The sequence below is a fragment of the Onychomys torridus genome, chromosome 6 (assembly GCF_903995425.1).
Source record: "Onychomys torridus chromosome 6, mOncTor1.1, whole genome shotgun sequence".
NCBI classification, from domain to species: domain Eukaryota; kingdom Metazoa; phylum Chordata; class Mammalia; order Rodentia; family Cricetidae; genus Onychomys; species Onychomys torridus.
Genome location: NC_050448.1, coordinates 41,401,229 through 41,416,553, shown reverse-complemented (window position 1 = coordinate 41,416,553; position 15,325 = coordinate 41,401,229). Strand labels below are relative to the sequence as shown.

The window sequence follows — 15,325 nt, the reverse complement described above, 5'->3', positions numbered from 1 at the left end:
CAAGGCATTTCTATTGCTGTGTGTCTGTTAAACTGTGTTATCCTAGAACAAGTGTGTATTTCTGGCAGCTTTTTTTTTAACAGCACTTGCACTTGAAACACACATAAGAATGAATAAACTGAAGTTTTGAGTGCAAGAACTGCATATAGAAGTGTATTTCCCATGAATCCAGGTCAGTGTGGACTTCAGGCTGTGTGCTTGTTTTGATCTCTTTAGGGATGCACAGGATCCTCAAAATATATTCACATGGCATATGGTTTTATATAGTTAATTGAGGCATTTTCTATATTCTTTTTCCTAAAGAATACAACTTGTATAAGCTTCCGGCTCTTCAAACTCTGCTTCTAGTCCTGCTTCAAAAAGCAATGAAACTTAAAGCTACACAAATGAAATGAGTTTTGCAAATATAACTTTAAAAAAACACACATAATGAGCATGGACTCTGTGATATTTAGCGATGCTTGAAAGCAGACACAATAAATTAAATGGTTTGAGGATATGCGGGAAAGTGTGTTGGAAAGCTGGAGGTGATTACCAAAGAACTCTATGAAACGTTTGCTTATAGGAATGGTCTGTGACCTAGAAAGCACACATGTGATCTTCAGAGATGTTGACAATATCCCCTCTCTCATCTTAAGGAATGACTATACTCTCACAGACTGCATGTTTATGCTTAATTCTCCACTGAATGTGTTTTACATTTCACAATATTTTAAAGATTTTATTCTCTCTCTCTCTCTCTCTCTCTCTCTCTCTCTCTCTCTCTCTCTCATTCTCGTGTGTGTGTGTGTGTGTGTGTGTGTGTGTGTGTGTGTGTATGCCTGTGGCGGCCAGAGAAGATGTTAGATGCCCTAGAACTGAAGTACAGCTGTCTATATGAATTTGCAAGCCCCCTGCCTTCCAGTTGCCCACACTGCATGATGAGTGTGGGCAGTTGCCTTGCATGCAAATAACTGCATCTGAGTGAGGAAAAGAGTGTGGAGAATGAAGATAAGGCACTGCAGACTCAGAAGATGGGAAAATTGAGCCAGCAGCCTTGAGGAAATGTCCTCTAAGACACAGCTGTCATGAGCTCACACTGTGCCCTCTTCCTAAAGCTCTATACTCTTGTCTTTCAAATTCTTTTTATATGTGGAGCTTGGAACCATTCCAAAAATTGTATCACTTGTCTCACTTATAGTGTTCCCTTCTTTCCTTGCAAAAAATTTCTACATTTTGAATATGTAGTCTCTCTCCTATTTCCCTTAAGGCTATTGACAACTCTGCTAACAGCTGCTTTTCACATCTGAATGTGACCATCTAAGAGATGTTGGGATCTCTCACACTAGCAACACTCTACTTTATGACTTCTTGTGTTAATTTGGACACCTTTATTTTCATAAATATTTTCTTGACATTGAAAAATTTCCCCCAAGAATAAAGAAGCAACTAGTAGCTGAAATACCATCTTTTCCCATGCCATTCCTTGACTCAATGAGACTAATGTCAATAGTGGATCTATTTCCTTCTGTAACCTTCTGATGTGAACATCTGTTCCAATGACCCCCTTTTTTATTGCCTTGGTAGCTTTCCAAGTTGTGCTTTCTCTCACTTAGTTTTTCTGAGAACAATTTTACTGTCTTCAGTGGTGATTAACTTAGGTCCTCCTTAAGCCTGAAACTGACCTACCAGAAATTTTAAGACACATACATATTCCTTCACTATGTAACTGGATCACTATGATTATACTAAAGTCACAATCTTGAACGCCAAGGAAAAGACCTGTTCTTTCTTGTCTCACATGTGCCTTTTGAAAGGTTAGAGGTACCTCATTTCCTGTGGCCAACATCACAATCCAGAAATTGTGTAGCCTAGAAATAAGTACTCACTTTCCTTCTTATGTATCCAACCATTTCAATGTTGCCTGCCTCCTCCTCCTCACTGGTCAGGTAATAAATTGTTATTTTTGTCTCCTTCACTCTGATGATAGACAAAACTTCAAGGAAGATGAAACTATACCAGATGATCTGCTTGTAGCTGAATATGCCTTCAAGCAGAATCATTTGAGAGTGCTGCCTTGCCTCTAGGCAAACAGATTCTTCTGTATTCAGAACCAGATCTCTGTTCAAGAGCCATCCTCCCCACACTGTATGCTTGACCTAGAGATCTACACTCCATTGAGTGGCAATATGCTAAGCCAGAAAACTATCTAGCCACCCAGAAAAGCAATGTCACTGACCAACAATTACCTAAGTTCATGATAAAACCCAAGAGTTTTATGTAGTTATATAAAATAGAAGATAGAATTTTAAAGAATACTATTGGACATCTTATCATTTGGAAAAAAAATATTTGAACCAGTTCTTTCCTGGCATAGATCACGCAACTTTGTAGTAAAATCAAAATGGAAACAAAGTTATCATGATCCTATGAAACAAAGCAGCTACATTATTTTAATGTGTCCAATATATTTCTTATCAGTGTCCATTTATTTGGGATTAAACATTAAACAAAGTAGATTGATTTATCATGGCAACTTAGCTGCTCATCACTGTGACAAAATTTCTAAGAGAAACTGCCTTGGAATGTTTCAATCCATGATCAGCTGGAGCCATTGCTGTGAGTTTGTGGTATTGAGACAGCCATCAATGTGACAGGAAATGGTGATTAAGTTTACTAACTTTATGACAGTCAGGAAGCAGAGTGGCAAAAGAAAGAAAGGCAAAGACATACTTTCTCTAACCAACTCTGTCTTCTAATTTCTACCAACAGCTAGTAGAATGCCATTAAATTATGAAGTTCTTTAATAATAAACAATTAATAATAAAATGTCATTGATGTCAGAGCCCTCATGATCCAGTTACCATTTAGTGGTTGAATTCACAAACAACACAAGCCAGGAATTAAACCTACAACACATGAGTCTTCTAGGGATACTTTGTAACCAAATCATAACAAACATGTCTTCAAAATCAGTGGTTATTCTACATTTTCATTTTAGTAGTGACCAGTGTAATTACATTTCAGGTAGAGCATTGTAGTTGGAGTTTTTCTGTCTGGCCCAGTCAGGACAAATCTCTCTTACCCGCCAGTCCCACAGTCGCTCAGACCCAACTAAGAAAGCACATAGAAACTTACATTGTTTACAAACTGTATGGCTATGGCAGGCTTCTTGTTATCTACTTTTTCTATCTTAAATTAACCCATTTCCTGCTTATCTATACTTTGCCACATGGCTTGTGGCTTACCAGTGTCTTTACATGTTGCTTCTCATGGTGGCGGCTGGCAGTGTCTCTCTCCAGTCTTCTACTTCCCAGAATTCTCTTCTCTCTTGTCCCACCTATACTTCCTGCCTGGCCACTGGCCAATCAGAACTTTATTTACACAGAGCAATATCCACAGCAGAGCATTGGCTTTAGAAGCAAGAAAATCTGAGTTCTGTCTTGGCTCCTCCATATTCCTAAATTTTATTGATAATATATGTAAATAAAAATGATTTGATTAAATTATGTAAGCCAAGACAGATCAAATAATGCAATATACAGTGCATAGCAAATCCACCATGTTAATATTATTTCAGTCACTCTTGTACTAATCAGATATTCATTGAATGTACACTATTGGGCAGTGTGCTTGGTGCTAATGGTAGAGCAGTTGACAAAATGGACATTTTCTCTGCCCTCATGGAATTGATTTATAACACAACAGAGAATTTAAAGACATGAAGTTTTTATAGGTATATGGTACAGTCTGATAGGAAACTTAGAAAAGACTTCCAAGAATATAAAGTATTGAATTTGAACCTCAATGATAACTAAGATTTAGTAAGAACAAATTCTTGAAGAGATTTCAGGCTCCAAAGCTTAACCATTTTGTACAATTCCTTCATCTCCAAATGTTAGAACAATGGAAAGAAGACAGGCATCCTACGCATGTTTCCTCAAATTGCTAATGAGTTCAGTTTCTCTGAGTACTTCAAGACTGCCTGTAAAACTACTTACCATTTACATATGACTTAATACTATGACCTTAGGAAGGCAGCTTTGTAGCTATTGATTCGTTGAAGTAAAGAATGGCTACAGAATTTATATACAGAGATATCAAAATGACAGTTTTGCAGAAGAGATGCCAAATTGAATAACCTTATAGTAATTTGTATTAAAGGCTCACTGGTATCCACTGGAGAGCATGTTCATTGAAGTGTCTCTGAGAGCTTCAGGGAAGCATATTGAAGAGGATACTTAAAGCCCACCCCAATTGTGCCTTGGCCAACCACAGTGTATAACAAAACATCAACTGAGGAAACAACTTTTCTAACATTTGTTAAACTCATGGCACTACAATAAGGATGTGTTACTGAGATATAATTTATTTTAAATATAGACAACTATCAATATATAAATTATACATATAGGAGAATCAGGAATAAAACCTTAAGTATGTATATGGATATCATAGGTGAGAGTTCTGTTGACTGAATGAATAAAGGATAGTCAAAGCAACTTCATTTTATGCTCAAATGTGGAAGGGACTTAGATGTTAACAATTGAGTTGCTTCTCTGCTGTTTGCTTTAAAAAAAAAAAAAAAACCTCAGGGTGCCAAATACACTATCAATGATTTCTCAATAATAGGTCTTCAATAATAACCACATTATATCTTCAAATGCTTCTAACAGGCTTAGCAAGTAAGTGATTAGTCTATGTGGCAATGGAAAGCTGCCAATAGCCAAGAAGCACTACGAACTCTGAGTGGGTTTTGATTCAATACGGGGATGACAGTTCTAGAAGAATTTAGTTTCAAGAAAGAACTAGAATGATCAGAAATGAGGATTCAAGTCTACTCTAAGGATGAAGCTGCTATTCATTTCACCAAGTAGTGATGGACAATTTTTAAATGTTTTTGAGAAAGGATAAGTTCTGCCTGGTAATTTTATCTTCAAATATTAATTTTACAGAAAAGTTCCTTTGCTTTTTAATGTTTTTAAGCTCAACTAGCACATGCAAATTAGTGTTTTTTATTAATTTACTTTTTATAAAAGTGGCAGAGAAATCAGTATGCCCCAAGTTTTTGATGAGAAATTCAGTTTATGCCTCGGCTCTCCGACTTGTATTTTACAAGCCTGATCCTCCAAAGTTCCTGCTAAACAAAAATAATCTTACTGTCCAGCTAGTGGCTCTTATCCACATCCAGGAATTAAAATTGAACAAGATAATATAAAAATAAGATAAACTCCAGGGCCACTTCAAACTAAACAATTGCTACTTTTGGCACATCAGCTCTAACATTTGATGCTTTTTATAAATAATTGCTCCCAATGAGATGCCCAAGTTGAATATCACTAGTCCATATTTTATAAACAAACATTGTAAAATCATGAAAAAGAAAACTAATTTTAGTTATAGCCCTTCCTTCGCTGCTTATTTTTAGTTCAGTCACATTGAGCTCTGTGACTAGTTTAAGATGTTCCATATTTTAATCTGATCAAATGGTGAAAACTAAGTGAGGTTGACTTCATCTGATCTCCCTTAGCTCCACGAAGTCAACCCAGCAGTGATAATTATGATAGTCCATGAACAGATACTATTGCTTCCTCTGAGTTACTCTCCACATTGATGAGATGAATCACAATATCTGGATAATTTATGATCCAGAGGTAAATATAGGAAGAGTTGGTCCTTGGACTTTGAGCCAGATTTCAATCCTAATAATTATTCTGTCTATCTCACCTCCCCATGGCATTACAGAGTTGTTGATGCTTCTTTGTTTTTAAGCAGTATTGAAGCTTCTTCCTGTTCTTAGCCTTATGTACTGGGAGATCATATCTGTATAATTCAAATTGAGACAGAGTCAATGATTCTGTATAATCTATCTGGCAGCTTAAGAAAAAGATAGTTTAATGTAAGCAAGTAAATATCAGGTAGATAAATTCTACATAATTCTATTGGCTCTATAAAGCAATTTTTTTCTCCAATGAATCTTTTTAAGAATTAAGGTTCTTTCCTATTAAAACATGGAAGACAACTTTGATGAGAAGAAAAACAGTTTCTTAATTTGTCACTTGCTTAATACTTAATAGTACATAAAAATTTCATATGTACTACCTAATCTTATTCTTTATTTAATTAGTGAGTGATAATGCCTTTGGCCTAAAAAAATAAATAAATTGAACTATGATCATCAATCCAAAGTGTTGACAATTGGGTCTGTGATAAAAATGTATATGTTCATACATGAAAGGTACATTACTTACAACTAGTATTAAAGTAGATACCACTCTTTATTGTAAACTCCATATTATCACTTGATTTCTTTTTTTTTTTTTTTTCTTAGATGAGGATCAAACCCAGGGCCTTGTCTACCACTGAGCTAAATCCCCAACCCATCACTTGATTTCCATGAATACTTTGATTAATTTTTACCAAAATCTCATGCACAGGCAATAAATACAATTACAATTTATAATCTGAATTCTAGTTAATGTTTTCAGATACCAGTAAGTGAAATGAAAATTAATCAACAAAGACACATGTGAAACTCATTTTTCAATGATACAATTTTCTTATTGGATCAAATAATAGCTTTTGAAAACTCAAATTTCCATGTTGTTCATGATATAATGGCTACCCATAGAGCATACTTTTCACTTGACATATATTAATAACACTTTTACATTACTTTCTAAAGTCCAGATAGTCAATAAATGAGTAAATGGGCTCTGATTTACACTGTTTACTGAATTTCTTGGCATAAATACTGTAACTCTAGTTAGTTTCACAGTCCCAGAGAGACATTACTGAATAATGGATTGAGATATATGTATCAACACATATCTTTATGTGGAGATACAATAGGATCAATATCTTAAGATGACAGATAATCATGAAATATTATGGAATAAGTCAGAAGGGGTGAGTTTTGAGGATTATTTTGTTTTATTTCACTATCATTTATTAAATTGTAATACTGTATATTATAAATCATTATGATTTTAAAATATAGGACTGGCAAGATGTGTTGATAGGTAAAAATGCTTCCTGTCAAATCAGCTGACCTGACTTGTTTAATCTCAAGAACGCACACAGTAGAAGGAAAGAACCAATTCCTTCAAGTTGTCCTCTGATTTCCATTTATGTTCCTACATGCCTATACACACACAGCATGCACACACATTAAATAAATGTAAAATGTATATCTATATATTAGAGTTAATGAGGTTCTATAATTTTAAGGTTATATAATTTTGAGATGATTTATATTTAATTTTAAATAACTAGCTCATGAGAATCCAAAATTTTCATAAATAGGGAAGAGTGAGCTTGAAGCATACTACTTGCATACTCCATTTTTTAAAGATTCAGCATAAAATGCATGCAGTAGTAATTTAGTTTCTGGCTCCAAGAGCCATAACATCAGCCTTCTTTGAGTATCACCTTTTCTTGTCATATCTCAGACTCTGATTCTTGTTTGACAATCAACTAACTAGCTGTTCAATTTCCTCTCTTAGTGTCTGTTACCTCTTAATAGAATAAGAACAGTAATATTCATCTAACACTAAGCATTTCAGTTCTTAGAGCTGTCATTCATCATATTCTTAAGGTCAGTGTCTCATCTTTAAGGTGTTTTGGCTTCCTAGATGGTTAGGGTCATAGAACTCACATTTCTTTCTACAACATTCCAAGTACTTCTCATAGTTTTCAATCTGTATTGATCTTAAACTTTCTTTTCTAAGACAATGTCTTTCAGCTCTGTATTCTGTAAGAAAAGAATTACCAGCTTTACTAAACCAGAACAGAGAAATTCACTTGGATAAGTATGAGACAATACTACTACACTGGACTGCAAATTGGAAGACAGTAATCATCAGGCTTCCTGCCACTTCCCCATTGGTACTGTCAGTCAGCACTTGCGTATTTGTGTGATACAGTGCTCAAACATTTGAATTTGGGCTTGAGTCAAGTACTGTGTTGAACTTTCTTCCTGTTATACTCCAGAGTAATGTATAGGTGTTCATTTAAATTAGACATTTCATTTCAGTTTTCTGGATCCTGGGCTTCTATAACTGTATCTAATAATACAGTCATTAAATACATGGAGCTTTTCAAATGTAAATTTTAACAAAATTAAATAATACTTACAATGAGTCTTATAGTATTGCCAGTGACATTTTAGATACTTGATAGCCATGTGAGTCTGGGGACTACCTCTCTTAATAGCGAAGACACAGAATGTTTTCTTCATCACAAGTTCTGTTTGATATTTGATGAACAGCTTCTCTATTTTTAAGCTCATTTAAATGGCTTAAGAACAAACATATTTTAGTCTCTTTTTCAATAGCCAGCAGTTGGTGATCATAAAGAAAAACCATAGGAAACACCAAGAATTCAAATCTTAAAATGTGTACATCCATCTGAAGATTAATACCGACCCAAACCTAGGAGGCTTCAGTCTGCATGAAGTACTAACTGGGAGTGTGCTTTATATATAATAATGCTAGCATCCTCTATGTTACCCTTGTTCATCTACAGTCTGAAAAAGTCATAGAAAATAAGGTCATATCCAAAGTAATGCTTTGGACATACTTCCCAAGTGATTTTGCTAAGTCTGGATACACACATCCAGAAGTGATTGGCTTTTCTCCTGTGCTCTTTTCATTGATCATGGATGAATTTACTCCTTGTTTCCTGCTCCTTGAACTACATGCTTTTCTTAATCCCAGTACCTAGAAGATCATATTACAATACTATTAAATCATATTTTGAAATCAGGAAGGTGTGATGCTTCTAATTTTGCTATTCAATGTCCTTTGTTATTCCATATGAATTTATGAACTGGTTTTCCTGTAACAGGAAAAAGCTATCCTTAAGCTTTTGAATAAGATCATATTGAGACAGGACATTACCTTTATTAACATTTCAACAATCTTATTTCTTCCAGTCCATGAAAATAGGAAATATTTCCATATGTCTGGATATTCCTGAATTACTTTCATGAGTGTTTTGTAAGGTTTAGCATGGTGTTCAGTTTAACATCCTTAATTATATTTATTCCCAAGTATTTTATTTTTTGATGCTCTGGTAAATGGACTTTTTCTGAATTTCTTTTCAGATAGTTCATTGTTAGTGATCAGAAACATAACCTTTTTTGTATATTGACTTTGCATCTTGCAATACAGCACAGTTCCTTGCAACACAGTCACAGTCCTTCATTACATATAAAAACAGAAGCAAGTTTACTTGTTCATGTTATTTCCATTTCTTCTCTAGTTATTCTGGCCAGGAATTCCTACTTCTATCTTCAACAGAATTGGTAGAAGTAGGCACCCTGGCTTCATTGATGACCTTAGAGGAAGATCTTTGAAAAAAAAAATGTGTCTGTTAAATGCAGTATAAGCAGTGAGCTCTTTCATTTGCCTTCCCTAGTTTGTTAAGAGTTCTTATTACAAAAGAATGTTGAAACCGTGTGACTTTTTCTCTATCAATCAAAATGACGTTGGGATGCTTATCCTTCATTTGGTTAATGTGTGATATAGTACCTCACTTGATTTTCGTATTGAGCAGTGCTTGCTTCCCAGAATTAACTCACAGTTGGTTATCATGTGTTATCTGTTTAGTGAGCTGTAGTTTTTTTTTTTTTCCACTTGTTTGTTTATTTGTTTTAGGACTCACACTGTAGACCTAATGGCCTCAAACTCATGACACTGTTCTCACTACTGCTCCAAGTGCTGGGATTGCGGGCATGAGGCACTATGCCCAATCCTTGGTTCATTTTCACTCCTATAATAAAATACTCTGACAAAGAACAACTTAAGGGAGGAATGGGGTTGGGGGTTAGCTCACAGTTCTACATTAATGTCTGGCAAGTACCCAAAGCAGCTATTCACATCACAGTTAAGGGCAAAGAGAAATGGATGCATGCACACTGGTACTCAGCTCACTCTTTCTTCTCTTATACAGCCCAGAGCCAAAAACCAAGCAATGATGCCACACACCTTCAGACTGGCTCTTCTCGCATCAGTTAAGGCAATCAAGAAACTCTTCCACAGATATTCCCACAAGACAACCTGATCTAGACAATTCCTTATTGAGACTTTCTTCCCAGGTTGTGTTTCCTACATGTGTCAAGTTAAAAATTAAAATGAACCACCATACACAGCCTGCATTTTTTAAATCTGTTTTTATTAGAAAATTGGCTTATAGTTCTCTTTTCTTGTGGTCTGGCTTTATTGGCATAGTAATACTGGCTTCATAAAAATTAGTTTCAAAACATTTCATCCTCTTCAGTGTTATTAGAAAAGATTGAGAGGGGCTGCCTTAGTTCTTTGCATGCTTGCTATTATTCACTAGTATGAAACCATCTGGGCTTTCTTTGATGGATTACTTTGATTACTAATTCAGTCTCCACTAATTATGACTTTGTTCAGATTGTGTATTTTTCATAATTCCATCATGATAGGATGCTTACTTCTGGAATTTTACTCCTTTCTTCTGTGCCTTCTAATTTAATGGTATATAGATGTTTATTGTAGTTCCTTACCATAAGTTTAAATTCTCCTTTCTTTACTCTTAGTCTACCTAATGGATTCTCTATTCCCCTCTCTCTGTCTCTCTCTCTCTTTCTATCTCTCTCTCACCCCTCTTTGTACATTCAAACACTAAACTCTCAGGGAGCTAGGAGTGTAATCCGTGGTAGAGCTCTTTCATGCCATGCTCAGTCGCCAGAACAGAGTAATAAATAAATAAATAAATAAATAAATAAATAAATAAATAAATAATCAGTTTTGTTGATTTTTTTTCTAGTTTTCTATTCTCTATTTCTTTCATCACTAATCTTTATTATTTTTTCCTCATTTGACCTTTGGGCTTGCTTCATTCTCTTTTTTTTTCAGTAACTTGAGGCATACAGCTGTGCTATTTCAGAGCACGAACATTTATTTTAATATTGCTCTGCTGTAGTCAATAAGTTGGGTAATATTATGATTTGCATTTTCATCTGTTTCAAGGTATCTTGTGTTTTCATTCTGGATTTCATTTCTGATTCATTAGTTGCTTGCAAGTAAGTTTAATTGCCACATCATGTGAGTTTTCCAACCTTTCTTTTGTTACTCATTTTAGTTTTGTTCCACTATGATTTAAAATGCCATTTGGTTTGACTTCAGTCTCCTTGACTTTAAGACTTGTTCTTTCATTTAAAATGTGATTTATACTAAAGAACATCCTGTGTGTGCTTGAGAGGAATGTATATTCTGCTGTTGAGGGAGTGCTGTGAACAGTTCTATCAGGCCCATTTGGTCCATAGCATTGTTCAAAGCATCTATTCTTTATTGGTATTTTGTACAAATGCTTTACCTGTTGTTAGATATTAAAGTTTCCCGTCATCTTCATCGGCATCAGTTTCTTACTGAGTACTGTTGTGCTTACATGTTTAAGGGTTGTGATACCACGAGGAAGGTCTGACACTGTCCAGAAAGGTAAGCCTCACATCATTGCTTTTCTTCTTCAAGGCGAACGCTGCTCCAACTGTCTGTAATAATCACTTCTCAGCTCCCTTCTGAAGCTTTTACCGTTTTTGCATATATCCCAAGGGGATTTAATTTAGTCACATCTGTTCTCAAAGCATATTAAATATAATAATAGCTCATCCATTTGTATCACAGGTAGAGAAAAAGAATTCTCAGTTTTGTTTCAACTCTTTCTTCTCAGGGTAGATTTATCAATACTCTGAAAAGTGCCTGAAGCGAGCTTTGCTATACTGATGACATATTCTAAGAAAATCTCGTTCTTTAGATGTATCTCATTCTTTCTCACATTGGTATGAGGTAGGAAACGGCTTGATTTTTTGAAGTTTAATAAGATACCCAGATAGAGTAATGGTTAGTGGGGGCGGGGGATAATTTAAGCTCACTGACTCAAATTCTTTAGAAGAGCTTCCATATCTTTCATAGATATAATTTATTTATATCCAATGAACAGGCTTTCCAAGGCATGTCCTAATGGAACCAGAGAGAGAAGTGGTCTCTCCTGAGGTCAGATGCATGTTGCCTATGGGAACTGGTTTACACTACAAAATGTATCCTGTGCAATAGGGAGATGAATGGAGGGTTGGCTTGGAACTCAGATCTCTTTTAAAATAAATATTTAAAAAATTTGTGTGAGGATAATGGCATTATGCTATGAAATACCATCACTCACTTCCTGATAGTTCCCTTGAGTTCGGACCTGAGTCTTTGTGTATCTGAGGCAGGTTGTCAGACTGATCTTAGCTTGGATCTTCACAAGTGATATATCTGTTTGCCATTGTGAGTGTTGTAATTGGGGGTCTTTGGACTCAGTCTTGGGCACTTTAAAGCTGGAATTTTCCCCTACTGATCTACTGCTACGTGTTTGATCTGCTCTTGTCCCCCAGTTCCTGAAACTGAAAAAGACTGAAAGAACACTTATGTCCTACTGCAATAAGAAGAAACAAGCTAAAATTATGATGTTTTTGAACACTAGGTCTTTGTTATTAAGAACACAAGCATTTGTACACAGACAGTTAACATTTCTGTGACTGTTAGTTACCCCCTTTCCCTCTACTAGAAGAATCTGAGCTACTGAAATTTTTCAGTGTTATTGTGTTAGACAATGGAGATTTTGGAATTTATGAGCTCGTAGGGACAGAGTCTATGTGTAAACTTGAGGAGTGCTTGAAGATAGTGTGGTCAAATTCTACCCAGTGTCTGACTCTTAAGTTTCACTTTCTATTGTTCACACCCTACTTGTTCTCTGAAAATAGCTTTGACCAGACTCAACAGTAGTCAGTGATGATTGATGTAATGAAATCATACAAACACATTGTACCCAAGGATATTATGCCACTAGTTAAGTTCCTTTTTCAAGTGCTCACAAGAATGAGAAGTATGAAAACTTCCTTTAGAGTTTTTAATCTCAGAAAAGTTCCAGGAATTATGAATGATAACCATTCAGAATTATCCCAAAATTCACCAGTTCTGTCTTTGGCATATAGCAGGATATTGTGTTTCTCTTTAGCAAGTGATAATACTAGCTAAAGATATCTAAGAACTATACAACTCATGAACTAAAATACATACTAAGCAAGTGCACCCTTTAGTAAAGATACTTGCACCATTAATATGATCTATCTCTCAAGCACAGAGATGCACTCAATCACATTCACAAATTAGAGAACACCTTTCAGAGGCCACACAGTCTATGTACATACCCTTTTAGCATATGTCCATTGAAGTTGCCAGAAGGGAACTAGAAAAAGAGAAAGCATTGATTCACATATAGTCCTGTGGTGATATTGTGTCTCCCACAATATTTGGTGCCCCAATATATTGTGCACTTCAATAAACTCATCTGGGGTCAGAGAACATAACAGCCACTAGATAGACATAGAGGCAAGAAAATGGTGGCACTCACACCTTTAATCCTAGCATTCTGGAGGCAGAGATCCATCTAGATCTCCGTGAGTTCAAAACCACACTAGAAACAGCCAGGCATGGTGACTCACGCCTTTAATCCCAGGAAGTGATGGCAGGAAGCAGAAAGGTATATAAGGCATGAGGACCAGGAACTAGAGTCAGTTAAGCTTTTGGGCTTCTGAGTAGTGGTTCAGCTGAGATCCATTCAGATGAGGACACAAAGGCTTCCAGTTCAAGGATACAGGATCAGCTGAGAAGTTGGTGAGGTGAGGTTGGGTGTGGCCTGTTCTGCTTCTCTGATCTTCCATTATTCACCCCAATACCTGGTCCCAGGTTTGTTTTTATTAATAAGACCCTTTAAGGTTTGTGCCACATCGTCCTCTGCTACTCAGAACAAAGATGGACAATTCTTCTACAGTCGTTCAATAGACATCGTGAGTGGCTGTCTTGAGCACACAAATACAACCACAGACACTAAATTAGCTGTCACCTGGCACAGCTGACTTAAGGCACAGAAGCCCTGGAACCTCAAATGGCTTCTCTGTTACCTTGAAGAATTTGGACTATAGTCTGGCTCTAGGTCAGATTAAATATGTGATAATATGGCAGGTTCTTTGTCTTTGTTTTCTTGTTCAAAAATTGGAACATTTGAGAAGAGGAAGGAAGTTTGGAATGGATAATCCCAGATTTTTCCCATATTAACATAGTTTGGTTTCTGCTTCATGCATTACACAATCTACAGATCCTACTTCAAGAATCTTTTCAATGAATAAAGATTTTTCCACTCTGCTTAAATAAGCCTACGTTTTAACTTCTAGTGCAGCTATATAATTCCTACATTTGGTATTTATTATTCAAGTTGCTCCTTTCTGTTTCAGAGCTATGTACCTGAGGTAGTTATTGATGAGGCAAATAGATTTTAGTTTTAAATAATTATTCTCATATTTGAAGTGTTCCTAAGTGATTTATAAAGTTAGAGTCCAATGCAGTGAAGAAATGATTTTATCATTGCTTAACTAGTAACAGTTATTTACAACCTTACCTTTGAAGTTTAATCTCACCAGTGGCTTTCAGGACACACCTGCAGCCTTTTCTCAGTCACAGTACTCAGTACTCTCCACCATCCAGAATTTCAACACTTAAAGTGCTCCTGAAGGACACTTGGGTATGCTTAAAGACTGTTGTCTTATTTAGCATCACTTACGTGGCTTCCTTTCCTCCTGTCTCAGCCTGCCTGAGTTGCTGTAACAAAATACAACAAATAAAGTAAATTTATTTCTCAGATGTAGAATCTGGGGAGGCCAAGTTAGATACCTTCAGATTCGGCATCTGATGAAGGCTTGCTTTTGGCGTACAGACAACTGGTTTCTTGCCGTTTCCATACATGGTGGAAGGGTCAATCCAGTTTCTTTGGGCCTACGTAAGGTGTTAATCCCCTTCATTTGAGGCTTCTTCTCAAATCTTTCATCTACTAAAACAATCATCCAAGTGGTTAAGATTTTGGCATACAAACGAAGGGCAAGCATTGAGACCATGCACAGCATCTCCTCAGGGATCAAGGCATGACTGTAATACTGCCAATGGGATATGAGACCCTGAAAACTGGTGCGCTACCCATACAAAGCAAAAATCAGAACTTTGTCATAAGAGAGTGAACACGTGATTCAATAAGAGTTTTTAACAGCCCACATAAGTATGTAAAGTCAAAACATGTTTAAAGCTGTTTCACTGCTGAGCACTGTGGTCCATAGTCACTGTGAGGGATTCAGCCCAAATCAGAATAATAAACACTGCTTCTTCTCTACAGAAGGAATCTATATACTAATGGGTACCTGACCTCAGGAGCGGTAAGCAAAGACTACTTACTCTGTGGTCTATGGTAGTTTGGTATGTTCTTCTCCATGAAACTTCTCAGTCCCAAT

General features: G+C 36.0%; 1 protein-coding gene across 1 annotated transcript in view; it reads left to right on the top strand.

Annotated features, from left to right (window-relative positions):
- Nucleotides 1–15,325, top strand: part of Gpr149 (G protein-coupled receptor 149) — a 64,285-nt gene that overhangs the window by 18,238 nt on the left and 30,722 nt on the right. The gene's annotated exons all lie outside the window — the stretch shown is intronic.